At 40.4% G+C, this 24036-nt stretch overlaps 1 protein-coding gene across 1 annotated transcript in view; it reads right to left on the bottom strand.

The window, feature by feature from the left end:
- ndnf (neuron-derived neurotrophic factor) overlaps positions 1–9059 on the bottom strand; it is a 14647-nt gene extending 5588 nt beyond the window's left edge. Inside the window, exon 1 of the mRNA XM_024279373.2 lies at positions 8713–9059. The gene's annotated coding sequence lies outside the window, so the exon portion shown is untranslated. The remainder of the gene's footprint in view (positions 1–8712) is intronic.
- Between the last annotated feature and the right edge of the window lie 14977 nt (positions 9060–24036).

Raw genomic sequence — 24036 nt, 5'->3', positions numbered from 1 at the left:
TAAGCAGCTTTAACTGGTCAGAAAAGATCTTCTGCAGCTCTACGTCTCATCCCCGTCGTGGAAAGCTAGCGTTAGCATTAGCATAAATTAGACGAAGAAAATCTTAATTACCTTCATTATAAAAAAAAGCAGCATTCAATGAAGTACCCGTAACCTTCGTTTAGCTATGACCGTGTTATCAGAGAGAAATAATCCACGGCTCGTTTAATATCATCCATATGATTTTGGGGAAGAAGCTTTGGAGCATTCTGCAGACAGGAATACTGACATTTGATCTAAGAGGGAAAACGAATACAACCAGGTAGGACATTTATTGCCCTTTATTATTTATGTAAAATTGCTTGAAATAGTGTTCAGCTGTCAGCTTTGCCGTTCTAAACCATAGAACGTAAGCGGAAGTCACTCTGCACAATCGCCATTTAGTATGACGTGACGTGAAAAGGGTCTGTGGCTTTTAAAATCAAGGTCTCTAGATTGTCCCACACTTTAAGGTTTTTTAGTCGTTAGGAATTAGGGTGGGAATTCTGACACAGATTTTTACTTTTTCTTTGATGGAAATAAATGTAGGAATCAAAGGATGAATTAAATATTACTCACATCTTGAAGGAATGTTTTTGTTTGTTTGTTTGTTTTGCATTTAGCCCCCCAAAACCCCAGATTGTAAGTTTCATTTCTCAAGGTTCTTTGTTTTTTTACGTTCATGTGTTTTCTGAGTCAAAGAGTCAACCACTCAAACACCACATAAACGCAGCATTTCTCTAAGTTTTACCCTGACATCAATCTATGAGTGCAATGCGCACTAAAATTAGAACATAAGACCCAAATTGTGAGATAAACTTTTTGTTTTAATATTTAATCAAAGTTATAGTATGTTTTCATCCAGATTTCAAGTTTGTTTTCTTTCTGTAATGACATAGATTTCTAAAACACTCCACACATCTGCTCCTGGTTCAGTCCTTCTGTCTAATTTTGAACCCTTTGTGGCCCACGAGTCATAAAGTTTCCTGCTCTAGCCTAACAGATCAGCAATGAGGTTTTCTCTCTTTTTCCTGAACCATTGGGGGTGAAGCTGAGAGCAGTTTAAGGGGACAGACAGTAGTTTGAAACATTCCCAGTGACTACTTTGATTAAAAAAAAGTTGCTTTGAATTTTTTCAAACACATTAAGGATTTCACAAACGCAAGGAACCTTTAAACGTCGGTGATTGATTCCTGATATCTCTGCAAATGCTGTTGGGAAGTAATTCAATCCACTGAGTGAGCACTCCAGTATTACCTGAGTAGCTTACATTTGCTGAAGTGACTTTTTGAAGACATGTACTACTTAAAGTAGTTTAGCTGCACCATCTTTTCACTTTTACTGATGGAGAACCAGTTACTTTGGGCAACAGAAATGTCATTTATTTGACCTGCCATAGGCCATGACAATTATTATTGTTTTGAAAGGTAACATTTCCCTTTTTATCTACTTGACTGAGAGAAATCAGGTTCAAGTCCCGCTCTACACTCCACATGTGGGTGAGTCCTTGTGTGAGACGCTGAACCCCCAGATGCTCTCAGTGAACGGGTTAGTGGAAGCTAGGCACCATCCCTGTTCAAATGTGTGAAAGGGGGAATTTCCTGAGTGAATATTTAGATTTTTTTCTAATCTTTTGCTTTATACTTCAATCATTCTTTGAATTCTTTACTTTTATTTCTACTTGATCAATATTTATTTGAAGTAATTCTATTGTCTTAGAAACTCTAGTCCGGCTGAACTCAGAGAGATAAATCTAAGATGATCTTACAGTACACACACCCTCAAAGAATTCAAATGAATTGTACATGTTTATAGAAGCTAGAAATGAAAGTTCATCCTCACTTTCTACCATTTGTTGAAATCTGCTGGTTGCAGCTTTTCTTTTATCTGAAGAGCATTTATAAAAGTGTCTAAATTGTTATTAGATAAAAACATATTATTTTCATTGATGGTTGAATTAAAGCTGGATCCTGTGAGGATCTGTTTCCTTTAGTTCAGTTTTCTTGGTTTGTTTTTACTTGTGTTGATTTTATGTTCTGCACTTTGTGTTTTTGTGCTCACCTTAAGCCATGACCACAACAAGTTAGAGTTTTGTTTTCATCCAAATGTTTCTGTTTCAGGTGATTACTGTAGTCCTCGGTAAGCCTTAAATTTCTCCTGGCCAGATTGTCTGTCCTGTATTAACTTCTTTTGTTTCACAATGCCTGCTGGTTCCTCACACCTTGAATTCGATCTTCTTTTTGGCTCAAGTTTAAGTTTCTCAATTTAATTATTGATGGTTCTGTCAAGTCTGCTCTGCATTCGAGTCCTCCTGACATTTCTCGGCTAATATTTTGTGTTATAATTGATCAAGTTTAAACCTGAAAATTTGTTTTTTTTTTTGCAACTCGTTCTTTATTTAAACTCATCTTTTAACCCTTTAACACCAGAGAAATTTCCACCGATGCCAAAATAACAGACGTTCTTCAAACTACACAATTAACGCAATTCGATTCTGAAACTGAGAAAAGGAAATTTTAGCACAAATAATTCAAATTCCAACTTGTTCAATGGACGCGTTTTAAGTAGAGCCAAAACAGTGTCTTAGTTTTGAAGGCATTTCCATAGACATTTTAATGGGAAATAGTCGTTTAAACACAAGTTTTCAATGGCAGTGTGATCGTAGCTTCAGAGCTAGCCTTTAATTAACCCTTTAACACCAGAGCTTCAGTGTTTATGTTCTTTGATGTGCTGAAACTTTTTACCTGTTAACACGATCAACGTCATTCCAGTAGATTCTGAAGGACAAAAGCGGCTCGATGAGCCGCTTTTGTCCTTCAGAATCTACTGGAATGACGTTGATCGTGCTAGCGGTTGAAAAGTTATAGTATGTTCAATATTTTGTGTTTAAGCGACACTGGTGATGCCTCAGGTGTTAAAGGGTTAATGATGATTATGCCATTTTTAGCCAAAACATTTTTTAAAAGTGTAATTTTCTAAGACACAAAGTTTCTGCAGAGCGGCAGAAGTTCATTAGACGGTGGAGTTGTGGGCGAAATTGCTGGCACAGTGTAAGTCCGCCCCCTTACCCATCTGTTTACACTATCTTACAGTCAACTAGTATTAAAGATAAAACAATACAGTATAGTTTGGAGCTAATTCAGACGAGGAAAACAAAGACCTTCATGGATCTATTTATCTATAATACTTTAAAATGAAGCGGAGCAGCGAGCTTGTGGCTTGCCGTAGTGGATTTTATGTAGCTCAGTTTTTCATCTGCCCCTAATTCACAATGATTTGAATAAATAAATGCTCAGATTTTCAATTTTATGCTTAATTTTCTTTATATGTGTTGAGAAAAATGCCACAATGACACGTTAAAAGCACCAAAAAGACTTTTTCTTAAATATGTATCAATCTTTGATATTCTTTAATTTTTTCCCACTGAAAAAAAAAACAAACATCCTTTTATCAGACATTATATAAAGAGACTGAATTAGAGCCCCTTGCCACAGAAAGCACACAGGGATTAAATTTGAACAGGAATGTGTGAAGGAAAGGACAGTGCTTGGTGCCACAGGGAACACACTACAGTATTTCATCAAACTCTTCTGGTTTGAGGTTGTAGTGAAGCTGATATGAACATGTTTGTGGGTGCGCAGTCACAGCTGCAGTCAGGATGAGGTGCAGCTGGCTGTGGCTCAAAGCCGCCGCCGTATCGCCTGTCAATTGATTTTGCCCCATTGATTGCAGCTGATGGGAAAGCTAAATCCCCTGTGATTTAATCAGCGTAATGATGGCAGATTAGCCAGATACTTTACTGCCATTTACTGCAACGGTGTCCTTTTAATGACCCCTCTCCCTTTTGGCTGCCCACCCTCCTTTGTCCTCTTCTGTTGATCAGTTCTCCCTGCATATCTTTCACACTTCCACATCGTCCTGTCTATCCTCTCTCTCTCCATCCTCCACCTGGGCAGATTAATGAAACCCTGCCGCTCCAGGCCTTCACACAGCAAACGTGGACTCATTTCAGCTGCTTCAAAACACAAGTGAGAGAGGAAAAGATCCCTGACAGCTCCTGTCAGTGTCTCCATCCCTGCCACTGCACGACCCGGGACGTCCCGCCGCACCGCCAGACATCAGAGAGCAAAGGAGAAGCCGCCTAAGTGGTACTTTGAGGTTTGACTCACACAGAGATTTGAGATCCTTATCGCCTCATCTTGTCTCATTCCACTTCAAAAACATGTCAGTCGGAACAAAGACGAGTCTATTTATACTGAGGACGGCGCTGAAGTGGTCTGTACAAACCTGCTCAGATCTGTCTCTCATTGTAACACCACACAAACAGGGGACCCCGTGGAACCATAAATTCAGGACTTTATCATTGACAAACGTTCTTTGTGATTCTCCGATCCAGCACACATGCAGAAACATCAGAGCAGCTGAGCTGGACCGCTGACGCTCCACAAAGCGCCTCAGCATCAATCCCTCCACTGCTCAAATGCACCACACTCATGCCACACAACTCCAGCACCAGAAAAGCACATAAAATAGCATCTGGAACGAATAAAAGTCTGAAGTTTAATTAGTCCAAGAAAGAACGAAAGTATGATCAAAATTTGAAAAAAGACTCATTTTAGAGGAAAGTAGACCACAGTCATGTCCACTTGTGTTCCCGGTGCTTTTAATCTGATTATTTTTATGTTTATAGGTTTTTGTTTTGTTTTATGTGGGATTTTGTTGAGAAATTTTGGGTGGAAAACATCCTGCCTGTTGAAAAAGTTCAACTTTGAAGTCTGGAGAACTGTGTAAAGGACAAATGCAACATTTAAAACTGTTCTTTTACAGGATTGTCGTTGAAAAATGGACTCTACAGCTTTAAAGCAGCTGGATGGCTCAGTTGGTACAATGATGTTAATCCAGTGTGGGTCCTTGCAGGACCAGGGACGGGCAAACCTTCTTACTCGTGGGCCACAGAGGGTTCTAAAATTTGACAAAAGGGCCGGACCAGGAGCAGATTTGTGGAATTTTTTTTGTAATTCACCTGGTAAAAGAAGGAAATAACACGGGATCTGGACAAAATTTTAATAATCTTGATTGAAAATTGTTTTAAAACAGAACATTTTGGAGTTTTTTATGTCAAACTTGGGTTTTTTGTTCTCATTTTAGTGCCATTATCACCAATCGGATGATGAAAAGTCAAACTCAAGGGTGCATTTATGTGGTTTGGAATACCCAGAAAAAAATGACAGTCTGACTTGGAAAACACGTGAATATCGAAAAACAACAAATCTTTAAACACAACATGAACAGTTCATTTGTAGTCTGTGGAGAGACACCTAAACTACAAGGAAAAAAAACATTATTAAGAGTAATCGTAATCATTTATTGCAGTATGGTGGGCCAGATTAACCCTTTAACACCTAACACCATGACGCTTAAGCACAAAATATTTAACATACTGTAAATTTCCAACCGTTAACACGATCAACGTAACTCCAGTAGATTTTGAAGGATAAAAGCGGCTCGACAAGTCGCTTTTATCCTTCAAAATCTACTGGAGATACATTGATTGTGTCAATGGTGTTAAAGGGTTAATTGAAGGCTAGCTCTGAAGCTACGATCACACTGCCATAGAAAACTACCATGAAATTCCCTAATCTCAGCTTCAGAATCCACTGGAATTGCATTAATGTATTTAGAAAAACTAGTGTTTTTTAGCTGTTGCCGGAAATTTCCCTGTTGTTGAAGGGTTAAATTGTTCAACGCCAGGGCTGGGTGGAAAAAATCGATTAATCGATTTAATAAATCAATAATCGATTCACAAAAGATATAAATCGATTCAGCACTTAAAGCTAAAGTCCGTTAGCTTGATGCTAACACTCAATAGAATTCCCTATAGGACGGCTAATGCTAACGCTCGTTTGACCAAAAAAAAAAAAAAAATACATTGCTGACTTAATTAACATCTTTATTTACTTATAGACATTCATTTTCCAAACTCTTTTAAGGAAATCCTTTTTTATGTGGTGTAAAACTTCGTTTTTTCCCATAATACTGTTGTCTTCTTCTTGAATAAAGTGTACTTCTATAGTGTGATCGCCGCCTAGTGGCCAAACTGAAACGTCCTCTAGGAGAAGCAGAACAATGTTTACAATGTTAATGATCTGAACATTTTTCTTAGAGTTTCTCTTTTAAAAAATCTATATGATATTAACAATTTCATTATTTTACCAATTCATTTTACAATATGTGAACTGTATCAGACTAATATGAATATATTCAAATGAAAAAGTAGATTTTTAATGTATTTCTAAAAAAATGTGTACATTTGTAAACTTAAAATTGAACTGAATGGAAGAATCGGAAAAAATCTGAATCGAATCGATTCAGGCTCTTGTGAATTGAATCATTTCTGGAAGTTATAACCGATACCCAACTCTAGCCTTCACACTGCTGTCTAAATAAGGGTTTGGGTTTCCCTGTGCCGGTCCCCAGCCTGGAAACACAGGATACAGATCAGGGAAAGCTGGTTTGTTGTGCCAAAAGGTGAGCAATAATAGCTTTGAAGGAAAAAAATAAACAGCTTTGACTCCTATTGCACACCACCACCTCCAATTTTGGCTCATGACTGCTCGGTTTTACGCAGAATAAAACAAAAACAAAACACGTTTTCACTGTAATAAACTGATGTAAATATCATTCAAACATCAGCGGTTTGTTTCAGGATCATGCTCATCATCTCCAGCACTTCACCCCTCACTAGCTACCTGTCATGATGCTTCATCCTCTTCCACATGGAGCCCATTAACAGAGCGAGAGGGAATAAGAGACAGTTTAATTTCAGCACAAATAAAGAGACTTTTCTGATTCTACCCAACAAGAGGCCTGGCATGGGCTCACAGTGTTTTCTTAAAGGAGGTCTGGGGGCAGATTTATGGCGGGCCCTCTGCAGAGCTCCATCAGTGCTGTCACCTCAGCGCCAAAGTGGGGATTGCAGGAGAGGCAGACTGGGAGTTCCAGCTCCAACCACACAGGATCTGGACCTGCAGGACGCCAGTTCACATCAGGTCTGCATCTTTTGGACAACCGAGCGGCTCGTTAATGAATTGGTAGACTGTGGCGAGGGCCCGCATCCAAGAGGGGTGATTTTCATCTGGTGCGTGTCCACATTCATGCGTGCGCGTCCAAACCATCACATTCCTGACTTTCACCCTGTTAGTGGGTCTTACAGTCCTCACTCAGAACCTGTCTCCTCGCCATCCACAACAAGACGCGCAGATGGAGTCTGCGCGCTGATCCACATCATCGGAACCGCAGCGGCTGGCAGAACGGACCGCGGAGCAGAGAGCCCAGTTTCCTCCACACACACACACCTCCTGCCCCGCTCCCCTCCTCCTGCCTCTCCCTCGCGCATCCCCGGACCCTGCTTATATCCTGGAATGCTCCTCTGAGGAGGTCTCGGGGTCGCGCTCTGCCTAAAAAAGCCATTCAGATGGAATTGAGTTGGGTGGGTGGAGGGGTGCTCTGACGGATGTGCGCGCATTCTGAGGGTGGGGGGTGATTATAGATTACAAGAGAAAATACCACCCCATGGGAAAGCCATCCACCCACTGCCCATCATCCAGGGGCGCACGCGCGCGGGTTCCCGCCTGCGTCGTGGGAAATGAGAGCATCACGGTGCGGGATGTTGTTCTCCAGAGAGGAACGGCGGCTCGGCCTCCTCTGAGGGGGGTATAATCAAAAGCTTGATAAAGTGAGCTGCTAGAGGGGCGGTTATGATGAATAATTGAACTTTTCGGCAGTAATCTTCTTCCACCTCTGACTTTGGAACAAAAAAGGCGCAGGCTGCGCGTATCGGACTGCCTGACACCTCTCCGGACGCGAGCCTCTGCAGCAACACTGAAGGAATTCTTTCAGCCCGAGAGTTTTCATATGCAAATGACGGTTTAGTTACGCTATGCAACGCAGACCTTTTCCTTTTAAGACCTTTTTTTCTCCTGTTGTTGTTGTTGTTGTTCTTGTTCATGATTCATTCTCCTGAGAAAGTTGAGGGAATGCTGTGTGCTAATACTCTTATTCTCATTATGAGAATAACTCAGATTTCAATGAATTATCAAAATGCACCTCCAATAAGAAAATAATAATAATTAAAAAAAAGTTTTATTTCAAAGCAGATCTGCGTGACGCGCTCCACCAGCTTTACGCAGGTGCGTAAAAGCGCCAAAAATGAGACAAAGTGACAGTCAATGAAAAACAAAAAGTGTAAACTGTAGAAAACTTTGACTTTGATGATAAATTTTAAACCTGCAGAGCAGAGAACACGAGGGCGGTTAAACGTGTCGCGCGCGTGGATAAATCGCCCTCGCTGGGTGCCATGTCGCGCTCCCGGGTGCGTGGGATAGTGAGTCGGGAGGCATAGAAACAGGACTCTCCAAAGTTGATGTTGTCATCGGCTCAGAAAGAGCTGGAAACGGCTTGATTAAAATGTTTGAAAGTTTTCCCAAAGTTATGAACACTCAAACTGTCTTTGCGTTTAAAGTCAAGCTTTAAAAAGCAAAAAAGTAAACTGTCATCTGATCTGAAACTGTTTGCTCTAATCATTTAATAAGTTCATTTGTTTTATAAAGTTACAAGTTTTAAAAAAAATTTTCTTCCAAAAAATGAGCCCCACTTCTGCGCAGCGCTCATGCGATCCTCACAGAAGAGTCTTACCTCCCGAAATGTGGAAGTCCTCTGGCGGATGGTGCCTCTTGATCTCAAAAGTCCTCTTCAAATGATCGCAAAACTCAATCAGTTTGTCTAAAAAGACATGAAAACTCCCGGCTGTCCTCTCCGCCGTGCGCACTAGTTCCCGGGTCCTCACGCGCGTTGCTGGCGCCGATCAATCGGATTAAGCGACTGCGCTGATGAGTGTTTGCAGTTTTCTTGCGGATTTAACAAGTCTCTAGTGGGCAGGAGCGCGCGTGTGTGTGAGAGAGAGAGTGCGTGTATGAGCTGGTATCCCGAGTGCAAAGAGTCCGTCCCTCCCCTGCCGCTCCGCTGGCAATGGAACCTCCACTGGATTGGAGGCAAACTTCTTCTTCTTGCACTCCAGACCCTCAAGTCACAAAACCAGCCCACTGCTTGAAGAGCAGACAGACCCACGGGACTCCACGAACACTGCCTCTGGCTCTTAAGAGCGTTAAAACATACATGAGTTAAAGCATGGAAACATTGGAGCAATGTGCCACCGGTGCGCCGGAGAGAACTTGTGCTTTTTACAGAGCGGGATTCCCCCACAAACTTTTTCTTTTACATCGTCGCTGTTCTGTTTACCCTGATGCTCCCTGAAAATTATTAGTTGGAGCTGCAGCACCCTGCCAGAGTCACGCAAGCCCCGGGGCTGCAGCGCGCAGGCAAGTTTTATCATTGGGTGTGTGCGTAAAAGTGGATCAGAGACAGTAGGCGATGCTTTAGTTCCCTCAGAACTGAAGCAAACTTCCTTTCTTGATCAGCTGTGGAAATTCCCTGTGATGAATTGTTGGCTGCTCCCGTGCTGAAGCACAGCGTGGCAAATATGTTATCTCAGATAAAAGAGTGTTTGACTGTCTCGGAACTGTTCCTGAGGGGAGCAGGTCTGGGGGATGCTGCTGTTTCCTGCTAGAACAGACTGACGTTGACTAGGCGCATCCACGCGTGAGCGGCTGCGAGCTGCATTCAGGTCCACGCATGCAGGAGAACGCGCAGGCACGAAAACAGCAACATTTTTGAGTCTTTACACAGTGACAACAAGCGGAGACGATTCTTTTAATAGTGAAAACTAAACAGAGAAAAATAATTTTATGGCGTTATATGTTAAAAAGCATCAACATAAATGCATTGATCATTCCTCAAGAAATCAGGGATGTTCCAATACAACAGCGCCCCCTCGCGTTATCCCCTCAAAACTTTTCTTTTTCATTTGAAATGTAAACAATTCGTTCAAGTTTCTCTTTTGTGTTGATTTAAAGGAAAGATGATCATACTTCTGTTAACAATGACTATCTAAAACAATCTGAAAGTGACTATTTAAAGACCCACTCCAATAAAAACTGTGTTTTGGTGTTTAACATGTTATTGTAGCATTTCTCTGAAGACAGGGGACGTATATTTAGAAAAAGAAACTTGAAATTGGATTTCTGAGTATTTTTTTAAATTAGTGAGACTCAGGAGCAGACAAACAAATTCTGTTGATATAATCTTGTAGGAAGTGACGAAGAACATACAAGCTCACACCTTCATTCCTTTCTGATTCATCCACTTCCAGACAAATGGATCCGTACGTCTTTGTTTTCCTCGTCTGAGCTGGAATCTGGATCAAAATAGAACAGCTTTATAGGTTTGATGTTGCTTGCCATTTTTGTTAGGTAGGGATGTTATGGGCTGTATAGTGGGAGAGCGCGTAAACTAAGAGATGATGGGAATTGGAAAAGGGCTTTTTTAGAGGCAATTTCTCATGAACCCCTGACACTCTGTAGAAACTATGTCCTAAATAATGACAGTTTTTTAAATTATTATTTTAGCTAAAAAAGACATAATAAAAGACTAGAGGGAACACTTTTAGAACAGATAAAAAAAATTGATAGTAGGGATTTTAAGTTGATGATCTAGGACGTGTCAAAGTCAAGGTCTGGCCCTCCAGATCATTTTATTGTTATCAATGGCCCGATGTTATCTTGCACTTATTTCTAACTTGTATAACTTTGACAAAATATATTTTTTAATGGAGATTAAAATAAGGTTTAAGTTGATTTATTCTGGAATAATATTCCTGACTGTTTTCATTCATAGTTATGTTCAAAAGTTACTTTTTAAAAGTTTTTCAAATAGTTTTAGAGTGTTCAATAAATGTCTATCCTGTTCGGCCCTCGACCTGAAGTGTGTTTTGGATATTGGCCCCCTGCGTGATTGAGTTTGACACCCAGATTATCTAGAATGAACTTTCTATGTTCTTCTAATCTAGACCATAACATTTGCTGTTTCACAGTGAGTCCAGTGTCCCGTTCACACTCTTTCACACCTTCACAGCTGTGCATGTTACACTGCTTCCAACCTGTTTTCATTGGAGCAGGTTTTCAGGAGTTGCCTTGTGAGCTGATTAAACAGAAACACTGTTTGTCGTCTTCCTCCTCTGAGTATATAGAGTTTTTTTAGGAGCTACAAGTACAACAAACACCCAGAGCAGCTAATAAAAATAAAAGCCATCTCATGGGGTTCTATGAAGACTCAGTTATTTCATTCATCCACAGTGGGATGAAAACTGCTTTTAAACAGGATGACAGGTGGGCTGCTGTCTCCCACCTGAACATGGAAGAAGAAAAGGAGTGTTAACCAATAAATCATCCACTCTGGCTTTATTTAAATGGAAACAAATATATATCCTGTTATTTTCTATCAATTAAAACAGTTGTTTAGAGTTTTTGTTCTTTCATCTTTTGATGTTTTTTAACCTTAAAGTGTCCCCAGTGTTCTTTTTATTATTATTATGCTGTTTTTAGTCAAAATTTTGAAAACTTGTCTAATTGTCCAGAACATAGTTTCTGCAGAGTGGCAAGAGTTCATTAGAAACTGGCCTCTGGGTTGTGGAACAGACCGATGGTACTTCCTGTTGTTAACACGCTCTCCTACTAGCTTACAGCCCTTCACAACCCTAACTAAATATTAGCGGTGCAACAAAATTGGCGAGTAATATCGGAGCTATCCATTAATGTGGCGAGGACATGGATGGAAAATGTTTGACCTAAAATGCGTTCACAGGACACCGAGGCTGGAAAGTCTAACAGTCTGTCCAATGTGCAACTCAGGCAGAAACTCCGATCTGTGTGTGCCTCTCAGCCGTCCTTCCTCAGCAGCCTGAGTTCATCATTAACTCCACAGAGCTGAGGCTCCTCCAGACAAACAGCCGCTCTGTAAACACCTTTCCCCGTCATTTCCCCTCTTTGCTCCTTTAAAGGAGGACAAACAGTGTGTGAACTCTGACCCTGTGGACGATGGAACACATCTTGACATCTTCTCTAATAGATGCAGCGGTTCAACGAAGCAGTTCTTCACTCTGAGTGATACTGTAGGCATCATCCCTGAAGAGAACAGCAAGACAGCGGAGGAGTGGAGGGGTTACAGTTCAAGGGAAAGAATGAGGGAGGGACGGACGTTGATGGGAAGCCCCGCAGTCTGCCCACCTGGCCTTCAGCAGAAAGGAGACGAGGCAGACCCAGAGGAAGTGAAGGTTTTGTTTTTTTTGTGGAGTAAAGAGAATGATGTTCCAGACATGTAAACAGATTAAGTCACAGCGTTCAGTTTTTAAAATTGGTCCTCAGGGCACCCTCCAAATCATTCATCCTGCTTTGATTTCTTTAGAAGGTCTATCAAGACTCCAACTGAAAGCAGATGAAAGAGGACACAAGCGAAGAGCGCATGGCGCGTCAGTGTCTGACTTCCTCTCATTATCCAATAAGAGAGGCGACTGTTGTCAGCGTTGGGCTTCATCCTCCTCATCCCGGCAGAGGAGCCTGAACTGCTCGGGGGACATCGAGGAATAAACAGAGGAGGAAAGTTTTGTACCACCAGCACTCAGGCACACAGGCAGGTCTGTCCCAGGCCTTTTTAGTGAAACTCTAGAGCGCCGGTGCTCCAGGCGCGGTATGCCAACTGTAAACACAGGCGAGAGGAGACAGGAACAAGTGGAGGAGGCTCTGCTCTCCCTGATCTGCTTCATATCTGCAGGAGGAAGGAGGACAGACCTGCAGCAGTTTGGCTTCATGCTGGACTCCATTCAGAAAGAAGAGCTCATCATCTACGAGATGCATGAGCTCATAAAGATTCCTGCAGCTCTTACCTCTCAGTAGAACTTTGTGACTGAGCAGCCGTGAACCAACAACCTCTCTGGTAGTTTATAAGGCCTCAGTTATCCCTATACATACAAAATGACAGAAAATTCAACTTATTTTAATTAAGATGTTTTTAAACCCTTAGATAAAATACACAAAAAGAAGGAATTTACTTTTTTTTTTTAAGAGATGTACATAGTATAAACTTGTTATGTGTCCTATTTTGGGCCTGGGTGTTTTGTTACGTTTTGTCCGTTAGACTGAGGGTAAATAAACGAAGACAGCTGTGGATCATGACAAGCCCTAAACTGATGTGACTGAGGGACAATACAAAACAGAACATGACCAACATATCTGACAAAAACCAAACCAAAGTCCACATTTCTCACAGTACCCCTCCCCAAAAAGGGTAGATCCCAGATGCCCAAAAATCAAAACACTTGGCAGGAGGGGACACGGAGAAACAAAACAAGAACAAGTCTAAAAAAAAATTCCAGGTTCCTGTCGCCAGACGGATGTGAGGGATAAAAGAACCCTTCCTTAAGAACAGACGTGTAGGAGAGCAGGGACAGGGAACATGAAGGAGCAGGAAGGATGGCCCTGATGATCCCCCTCAGGAACAGACTCGGTGAACAAGGGATGACTTGAATTCAAAATGCAGGAAATCCCATCTGATGTGGCGCGATTTGGCATGGACAAAAGTTCCCCTGCTGGGTCCAAGGTGGTCATGTGATTGGCATAACGTAACAGAACAGAATAGAACAGACAAAATGTAACAAAACACCCTGGCCCAAAGTGGGACACATGACAAAACTATAAGAGGTTGGGTGATTTGTTAAGTTTTTGTTCACAACAATGTTAGTTTAAGATGCAAAAATATAGACAGAATGTTCAGGGAAAAAAAGCCCCTCATTTACCCACTGTCTCAAATTTGAGGCACACATTTTAACATGGTCTTAAGATCTCAATGAATTTTACATTATTTCAGCAACAAATCTTCCTACACAGCATGACTGCAAAATAACTTTAAGTTTATTTGTGGTGCACCTTCTAAAATCTAAAACATTATTGTGGATTATCAATATTATCTATTCCAGTGTGGCAGGCCAGATTAAATGGTTTAACGGGCCCAGCCCTGCCTGATCTAGTGCGATAGATTTAAAAAGCAATTCAGACACTATGTTCAATATTTTTATTTAAATGCTAAAAATCTCAGCAATTTCACCAAAGTAAAAACCTAATACATATGAACATTTTATGAAACCTTTTTTTTTCAATAAATCCACTGTTTTCTGAAGATGAAAACTTGGATGGTCTGTTAAAAAAGTAATGTAATTTGGCAAAAAAATTGTTCACACGCAATGCATTGTGGGCTATATTTGCTAATCTAGAAAGAATCTATGCACACTAGTTTTTCGCAGACTTTTGGGAAATTTCTAGCGCTCTAGATTTTGGATCTGCAGATTTGGACACACTAAAAAGTGACTAATGCACTATAAGGTTCACTATCCGGTGAGTAGTGAGGGAATTCGGACACAACCTACATTTTTCTGGAGACTGCTCCTGTGGACCAGGACGAGGCACTGATGAGCTGGAGAAGTTGTAGAAAAGAGGAAGAATTTGGAGTAGAGAAGTGAGAGTAGGAGGGAAAAGTGTGTCTTAGTTTCAGCAGGGAAATCCAAAAAAACTGTTATCCTCAGAGACAAACTTTAGGTTGTGGACAGACAAACTGATGTGGGCGAGAAGCGTTGAGATTTTTGCCCAAACGGGATCAGCTGCATCATTTTTTGGTGAGTCAATCATTTAAGCGCTAAAAGTACACAACTTAATTGTTCAACTCTCATAGGTGCAGTGTTCCATGTATCCCCTTTATTGACCCTGAATTGACATTTTTGTTCTGTGGTGAATCAAATATTTTATTTTGTACTTTGGAAGTCTATTACTTTTCATTCTGTTCAATTTCCCAATAAAACTGTTTCAGAGTTTTTCCAACGGGGAATATTTTCCAAAGAGGAATGCTGCACGAGGTCCACAACATGATGGACAACACTGCCCCCCCCCCCAGCTAGATGCTCCAACAGTCTTCCACATCAAAGCTGCAGCGTTGTGTGCTCCCTGGGAATGAATGGAGCTGTCACATGCACGTTCATCATCCATCCTGAGGAAAGACAGAACTGAGGAGGATGGAGTTTCCTGGACAGCAAAGATCCATTTCACAGAGATTTAAAGGAATTGGTTGTAAAATTCTGAACCAAATTTCCTTGTGAAGGTTTGATGTTCTTTGAAGTGAAGATTTATGTTTGGGCTCAAAACATGCAGAGTTCAAAAACCATTACAGTCTTCCACAAATATGTGTTTGTTTTCTGAGGAAGGGTTGCAGTGTGGAGCCTGTCTCAGCTGTCTGAGGGGAAAAACACCATTTATCATTCACTTAGAAGAAACATGGCAGCTGCTCACTGTTATTCCTGATTACACAGAGAAAATAAGACCTGAAGTTCTGCTGATCTCAGAACTGATCAGCAGAAATAACACAAAGATACAGAGATGTGAGCAAGTTTGATTTACTGATCTACTTTAATGCTGCGCACACACTGAGCATGTCATGCACGGTTTTCAAGTGGCTAAGCAAGTTAATAAAGGATGCTAAGCATACATCACTACCAAATCAGAGTCCCTGATTGGTCAAATTTCGACCTGGTTTAACCTTCAACCAATGACTGTATGGAAGAACTGGACCGAGTGGGTGTTACTCGCTTTCAGTTCCAACGAAATGAAGTCAATTATTAAGTCGCTGTTTTTCAGCCATGTTGGAACCAGACAACATCATCAAGTCATGCTTGGTCCAAGTGGGTCTGAGTCTAGGTTACCATGGCAACCATTCTCTCCAAACAGGAGTGACCTCTAAAAGCATGCTCGAGAGAATCTGTCAATTAAATGATTCAAACATCTTACTGAGGGATCTGATTGCACAGTTTATGATTTGAAAAAATGTTTTAAAAAAAAAAATGAGATTAGCAAGAAAATGTGAAAAAAAGGTACCAGAGAATTTTTTTTCTTCTGACAAATAAGATGACTAAGTTATAGCTGTTTATTTCTCTATAGAAGTCTATGGAATTTAGAACCAGGCCTTGGAACCAGCGGGGACGGCGCAGTGGTGCAGTGGTTAGCACTCTCGACTCACAGTGATCATTTGATTCCTGGCTTGAGTACGATTCCTGTCTGGAGTTTGTAAGTTCTCCTCATGCATGTGTGGGTTTTACTCTGGCTTCCTCCCACACTCAAAAACATGCTTCATTGGTCAATTGGTTACTCTACAGCACATGTGTCAAAGTCAAGGCCCAGGGGCCGGATCCGGCCCACTGGGTGATTATATTCGGCCCGCCAGTAATGAGGATTGGATCCATAGGCAGGCAGGTAAGTTTAATAGCAACCCAAACAGGAAACAAAGACATAGTAACAAGCCAGGCAGGAGACAAAAAGCGTGGAGCGAGACAGGGAGGCGAGGAAAACAGGCAAAGGTCAAACCACAGCAAGGCAATAGATACAAAAGAACCGCTCAGGATTGCTTGGTAAAGCTAGACAATACTTCGCAAGGAGCAAAGTCCAAACGGATCATATAAACGGTGAAGCTGATGAGGATGATGAAAAACGGCTGTGATGACGTGGAGAGAGAGCGTTGACTGATGGGAGATGGAGTGAGGAAGTAGCAAAGGACGTTAATACTCTGGAGAGGGCACCCTCTGGTGGTTGGAGGTGGAACTGGAAGTCCGAGCCCTGACACCAAATCATTATATATATATTTTTATTAACGGCCTGATGTTATCTTGTGCTGGTACCATTTTGCAACAAATTCTCATTTCCAACTGGTCATATACTGATGTATGGCTAAGGACCCCTCCGCATCAAAAATGTATGTTTTGGGTGTCCCCAACTCGTTGTTTTTTGATGTGCTGGCTGTTTTAATTAAATAAGGGTTCCCCAACCTCCGGACCGTAAATTGGTTCCGGTCCAGTACTGAGGCATGGACCTCACTGGTATCCTAAACCTACCCTCAGACGTCGATCGGTACCGGACACGGATCAGTACTGGTTCTGGATGCAGTAGCAGTTCTGGACACGGTACCAGACGCAGACCAGGCTAGGGTTGGGGTACCGGGTTAGAGTACCAGTACGGGCCGGGTCCTGAGGTTTGGTCCACATTAAAAAGTAACATTTCTAAAATTTTAAAAATTTAGTTTTAGTGTGTTCAATAAATGTTTATCCTGTTCGGCCCGCGACCTAAAGTGTGTTTTGGATTTTGGTCCCCTGTGCGATTGAGTTTGACACCCCTGATCTACAGTGACTCCAGGAGTGCATATGTGAGTGTGTGTGGGGAGTGATTGTGTGCCCTGTAACAGATTAACAACTTGTCCGGGTGCATCCTGCCTTCACCCAGCAGTGGCTAAGATAGGCTCCAGCATCCCCTTGACCCCGAAAGGAACATAGTGGGGTTAAGAGGATGGATGGATGGATGGATAGATGGATGGATGGATGGATGGATGGTAGTTTCTATTTGAAACGAAAGAAGAGTCACACAGTCCAGTTCTCTTATGCAGTCAATGCTTTCAACACATGTTCAGAGACCATCCGTTCATAGAGCTTAAAATGTACTTAAAGACTTTCGAAGCAAAGTCTGAATGCAGGAGTTTTGAATGCAGAAGCCCAAAGTGCACATTCACATAAACTTGTCATTCAAAGTGGTCGCTTGAAGTTGTGTCGCCGAGGGGATTGTGAATGTAGCACAAGACTTTTGGTCTCCAGAATTGTAAAAGTTAAAGCTTCAAACCTTTCCTGCTCCACAGCTGAAGTTCAACTGACTTGTAGTTGATATGTGGTAACAGATGTTTGATGCAAGTTTCCTGCTGTACTAAAGCAAAACTGATTTTTTTGCAATAAATGATTGACCAATTTTGGACACAACTCAAGGTTTTTATTCTCACTGTTCAAAAGTGTGATTGTTCAGGCTTTTTTTGGACTCATTTTTATTTACCAAAAGTCACATTTTGGTGCTTAAAACAAAGATTTCTCTGTAGGTTTAGGTTCATTTTAGAGCTCACCATTTACCACAGCAACATTCCGTCTGAAGAGTGTTTTTGTGACATTTGTTTTTAAATGGATTGTACCTTCATCTCAGCTTTTATAATATTTGTTTAACTACAAAACCTCGGAGTGCCCTGAATGTGAAAGTCAACATTTCAGAGAGAAGCTGCATCAAAACTGTAAATATTAACACGTTCACGCTGTTTCATTTCAGCAAAGAGCAGTCTGAACTTTGTGTTAGGACTCATGGCGTGCACAGCAGGTCCAGCTCGTGTTTGCACAGGACGCGCCTTAGGAAAAAAATAAATAAAATGATGTATTAAAGGCCAAGTGGAGGACCAGTACTTGGTTATTGCATCAAAATTTTTTACTCTCAAGATACATATTTAATCAGATGTTCATGTAAATCGGCTGAAAGCTTTCAGTGGGAAATCATTTGTAGTTTTTGATTTTTAGTTCCACTATTCTCTGACTGTCTGTGTTTACTGTTTGTAACTTTTCACCCATGAGGATGTGTGAAGCCCCTCACTTCCAGGGCACTCTGAGCTGATACTGATCATATTTTTTATACAGAACTGTCTGGATTCTTAATTTCTCCCATGCAGGGAGAAATGCTTCAGCTGTCAAAGAGACATGAGAAGGCCCAGCCAAGGGTTCAGACTTTATTAGATTTGTTCTGGGGTTGTCAGTAGGGGGGAGGCGGGGGACTGAATGTCCTGACTGGTTGTTGAGGAAGGTTTTTGGTCCCAGAGGAGACGTAGTAGGGAAAAAAAAACATAAAATCCTCTCACAGAACATTCCAACAACAATATCACAGTCTAGTGGAGCAAGCCCACTTTATTGCTCTGATATGAATTGCTAGAATGAATGAATCCCCTGAGCACACGTGCACTTTGTGCACACACTGAAGAAGAGAGTCTGGGACATGAAAACCATTCAAAACACAGAATTGAAGGCATCAGAAGAGAGATGTTTCACCGAGTTTAATAACTGCAGACCTAGTGAAACTGAAGGATGGGGAAAGGAAACACTGCCCCCCTGTGGCCACAGAGAAATACTGCAGTTTTCTCTGCACACTTAACCCTAGAGCACTGTCTGAGATGATTTTCATCTGAGCAAAAGATTTTATATGATTTGTTTCATTCTTCCAAGTGTCTTTGCTCCCTGGGTAAAGTCCCACATGTCTCAGGAATGGGTGGACCAAAAGCTAAATCTCCAGTATCAATACTTTTTTTTTTTTAGGAATTTTGTCAAATTCCTAATTTTTCAGTCATTTTCAAGCACGTTTTTAGGATCTTCCTGTGTTTTTATTTGAGCCTGAAATGCACCAGAAACAGTAAAATAAAGTTTATTTTATTATTGATGACGTAACACTCCCTACTGCATTTGCAGCATTAACTTGACTGTATTGTGTGGTAGGGTGTCTTTTATTTTGAAAGGAAGTCCTGCCAAGCTCTGTCAAAAGTTATAAACTATTTCATATTTTTTAAAAAGGATAATTTATCTTCATGTTTATGTTTTATTTATGCAAAAAAGAAAACATAAAAGTTTATTTAAATGTATCATATCAGTAGCAAAAACATAAATATAAATCAGTATCTTATTTTCTAAAGGATGAGTGAAGACTCTGTGGCTCCCAGTGGGTTTTGCTAGGCAAGAAATTGACCTAAACGGCTCTTTAGGTGTTGAAGGTTGCAGACTCCTGACATAGACAATGTAAATTAAGATTAAATTTCATTTCTGAGTATTTCTTCATTCAAATCGTGAATCAGGGGCAGATGTAAAAATGTTGTTTAAAAATGCTTGTGATATTGATCCTACTGCAGTGGGCCAAATACTCCCTTCTCTGCTCCATTATCCGTCATATGAATCATTTTATTAATTTGGTGTTGTAGGTTTGGAGCTTCACCCTGGTGTTTAGATTGATGTCACTAAAACACAAACGCACATTAACCTTTAAAATACTATAAATTTGATGCATGTATGCATTCTCTCAGAAAATACTTCTGAAGACTCAAGCTTTCTTTTTGCAGCTCTACTAGATTTATCAGTTTGTGTCAACTGTCCAGTCCCACTTTACCTGTTTGGGAGCAGGTGGAGAACGTGAAAGGCTTATTTTAGCAGATGACACAGTCTCTGGTTGTTCAAGAATTACCTATTGAAGGCAAAGACACACACTGTGAAACTATGTAAGCAAAAACAGCAAAGTGGTGGTGATAAAGCATGAACCCAAAGGAGAGTGAAAACCCCCTTCTCATCACCTGGAGCTCCATTTCAATGCTACACCTGAATCCATATTTTCTTGGAAACACCAAATCATTTGTAGATCGGACAGAAATGTATGGAAAATACACATTTTTTTCTGAAAACAATTGCTAACAAAATATTCCATCATTACTGACGACAGCAGCAAACGATTGAGAGAATGAATTCATCTGCAAACACATTGAAAGAAATGTAAATATTAGCTGTTTACCTCAGCTGTACCTTTGTAAAGTGTGTAGGATGTAGTTTCACCTCATTTTGTCTAAGAAGTGCACAGATTCACCTTAGAAAATATGGTGTTTGTGCAACACAGCAGGGAGGTTGTTCACATAAATGTTGGAATCACAGAACTAAGGGGTTAAAGGGGTTGATATTCATCCAAATAAATACTGGTTTTCTTAAAGTAACTGCTTCTTCTGATTGAAAAGATCATGTTTGTCTTTATGAAAGTTCTCCTGATTTCTTAAACAGGTTGAAGACAGCTTCCATGGCAGAGTGTGAGGTGTACTCAAACCTCTGATCTGTCTCTGAACATTATTTTCCCTTCGTCTCTTTATCAAAGGTTGTTGTAGGAAATTAGGCATTCTTTTTTTGGATATTGGGCTATATAAATAAAATTGAATTGAAGTAAACTTTAGGACATGTCTGTGAGTTTAAGCTGTTTGTAGCAGTGTGTGTTATTGTGGCCTCCTGTGCGGCGGCGTATTAAGCAACCAGACAGCGATCTGATACACAATCAAAAAGGAAGTGTTTGTGTGCATCATGAAAGACTCACAGTGAACTTGTCCTCTGTGAGCTATTCAGAAACAAACTGAGCCAAGGTAGCAACAAATGACTTTGGGTTGGCTCAGACAGAATTTTACACAAAAAATATATAAAAGTTAAAGCACATTTTAAACCCCAAAGGCAAGAACAAGCGGGTTGACCTTTAAAAGCACAACAACTTTGTGGTTATTTGAATGCATTTGGGCTTTCCAAAAAAAAATTGCTTCATTAGTAAAAAAAAAAAAAAAGATTTAAAAACTCTGAGATTCATTAACGTTAAAAAGGGCAAATCTACATTCAAAGGGGAAATCTCACATCAATGGTGAGCTTGTGGAGAGGGTCCACACCATCAGGTTCCTCGGCGTCCTCATCTCAGACGACCTCTCTTGGACAGCCAACATCACAGCTGTCATCAAAAAGGCTCAGCAGCGTCTGCACTTCCTGAGGGTCCTCAGGAAGAACCGCCTCTGCACCAACCTGCTGCTGACCTTCTACCAGTCATCCATCCAGAGCCTGCTCACGTACTGCATCACAGTTTGGTTCGGCAGCTGCACCGTCGCAGACAAGGAGAGGCTCAAGAGAGTGGTAGACACAGCTCAGAAGATCATTGGATGCCCCCTCCCCACCCTGACTGACATCTACTCTGCACGCTGCCTCAGCAGAGCTCAAAACATCATCAAGGACAGTTCACACCCCGGTTCGGACTTGTTTGCCCTGATGCCCTCTGGAAGGCGTTACAGAGGCATCAAAACAAAAACAAACAGACTGAAAAACAGCTTCTTTCCAAAAGCAGTATCTATGCTAAACTCCAACTCACACAGATAACTGCTCATCACGCTGTACAGTTTATGTCCATATATTTATATACTGCTTATGTACATATGCATATGTAAATCTGTAAATCTGGTTATTTAAATGCTCGCTTTTTTGCACATCCATAATGTACATATAAGCTCATAGTCTTATATGGCACAGTTCATTGTATATATTTTTCTACATATTTTTTATACTTTATATCGTATTTTTTATAATATGTTCTGTATTTTTTTATGCCACTTGCACTGAAACGGTTGCTGCAATTTCATTGTCCTTGTGATAATGACAATAAAGGTTTATCTATCTATCTATCTAAATTCAAACTGGTGTAATTCTCACTTTTTCCACTTGGTGTCAGTAAGGCACAAGCTTTACTGCAGTATGAGCCACAGGGGTGTATGGATGCATCGATGAATCGATCCAAACAGATCGATCTGTCTGAGGCGAATTGTTAATGAAACCGAACTATACCATTCTAAAATAGTTTCAGGATGAAATAAATTAAAATAGTTTAATACCATTTGGATTGAGGCAGCGCGGATTTACTATTTAACGTAAAAATGACCAAGTGCATCACAGAGGACAGCTGAATTTAATTCAGTTCAGTTCAATTTTATTTTTATAGTCCAATATCACAAAAACAATTGCCTCATTGGACTTTATGCTGGTAATTTTACAGAAGCAGAAGGTCAGTCATAAAATATAAACAAAAGCTAATTGCTAATCTAAATGGACTAATTAGTGAACTCACATGTGATGCAGCAATAAATGATTAAACTATCATTACAGTCTAACATGTGGAAACACTGAGTTTTGCAAAGAAATGTGACCATGGAATGTGGTAGAATGTTCTAATAATTACATTATTTTGACTGAACGTTATGCAACTAAAGTGTGAATGGATTTGACATTTATTCTTGTTTACTTGTTTCTTTGTGTACATATTTAATTTACAATCTATTGTCTTGCAAAAATTACAAGGAATCTGTAAAACTTCCCCTGCACTGTTCAGTACCAGGTATTTATCTCTGAGTCACACTGGTGGAAGTTTTGGATAATTTTTTTGGATTTCTTGACTTTTTCCTATTGCAGCTTTTTACCCCATACTCAACTACATCTTTGAAAGTCTGAAGCACGTCTTGGTTGATTTGATGATATGCAACTTAAAGCTGTCATCTTTAAACGCCCACAACAGATCAAACTTAACCTTTGTTACACCCTTACAATCCCAACTTTTGTTCTTTCAGGTGTTGTAGGACTAATGTTTTAAACTCTCACTGTGCATCCCTCAGTTTAGAAAATTACTTCTAAATCATAATTTACACCATATGCTTGAGACGTTATAATATACATAATCTTTTAAAATTTAGCAATGATGATCCTCCTGACATTTGCACAGAAATCAAACATTTTTTTATGAGGGATGAGATATTGTCACATATATATATATAAATATTATCATCTATTTAGGTAAAATATTTGTTTATTTTAAGATTTTACATTTTACCTACATTAAAGTTAAACAAGGTATCTTAACCTTTTTGTTGTTTGCTGCTATATTGGAACATTTGTGAGGTGTAATATTTATTAGTAAGGATTGTTTTACAATAAAGATATTTTAAACCTATGCTGAAAAGGTTCTTTTTGGAAAGTACAATTGGGCAAAAGTGAGGCTGTTGCTAGGCAACACCTCCCTCCACAGATTCTCTACTGGATTGGGATCCAGAGACTGGTTTGTCCACTCCAGAACCTTGAAAAGCTTTTTATGCAGCCTCCCCTTCATTGCCCGGGCGATGTGTTTGGGGAATATTCTTATGCTGGAAGATTCAGCTGAGGATTTGTCCTCACTGTGCTGTAGATGGGAAACAATTCCCAGAAATACTAGCCATATTTCTGGGAATTGATGTTCCTAAATTCTCTGAAGTAAATAAAATGACCCAGAAACCACACATCAAACCCTGAAGGCTTTCACAAATGAAAGTCCATGATTGTAAAAATGGAAAAGACATAAAAAGTCTGGTTTGTTCAGGAGAATTTCAGAAAGAGGAAAGCTTATCCTGAATTAAGAGATCATGAAAGCACAGCTGGGGTTCCCAAAGCAGTGAATGAAGAAAACAGATAAGACTGAAGATGAGAGGTTTTAGCGGAATGTCCTCAGAGTCACACTGTGGTGGATGGTGATGGTTTGGGCCATTTCTGGAGCAGACCCACCACCAAAAAAAAAGAATAGTCTCAGTGAACTCCAGCACAACATGGGTGCAGGAGGA

This window comes from Oryzias melastigma, linkage group LG4 (genome assembly GCF_002922805.2).
Source record: "Oryzias melastigma strain HK-1 linkage group LG4, ASM292280v2, whole genome shotgun sequence".
Taxonomy (NCBI): domain Eukaryota; kingdom Metazoa; phylum Chordata; class Actinopteri; order Beloniformes; family Adrianichthyidae; genus Oryzias; species Oryzias melastigma.
This window is presented reverse-complemented; position numbering and strand designations above follow the sequence as displayed.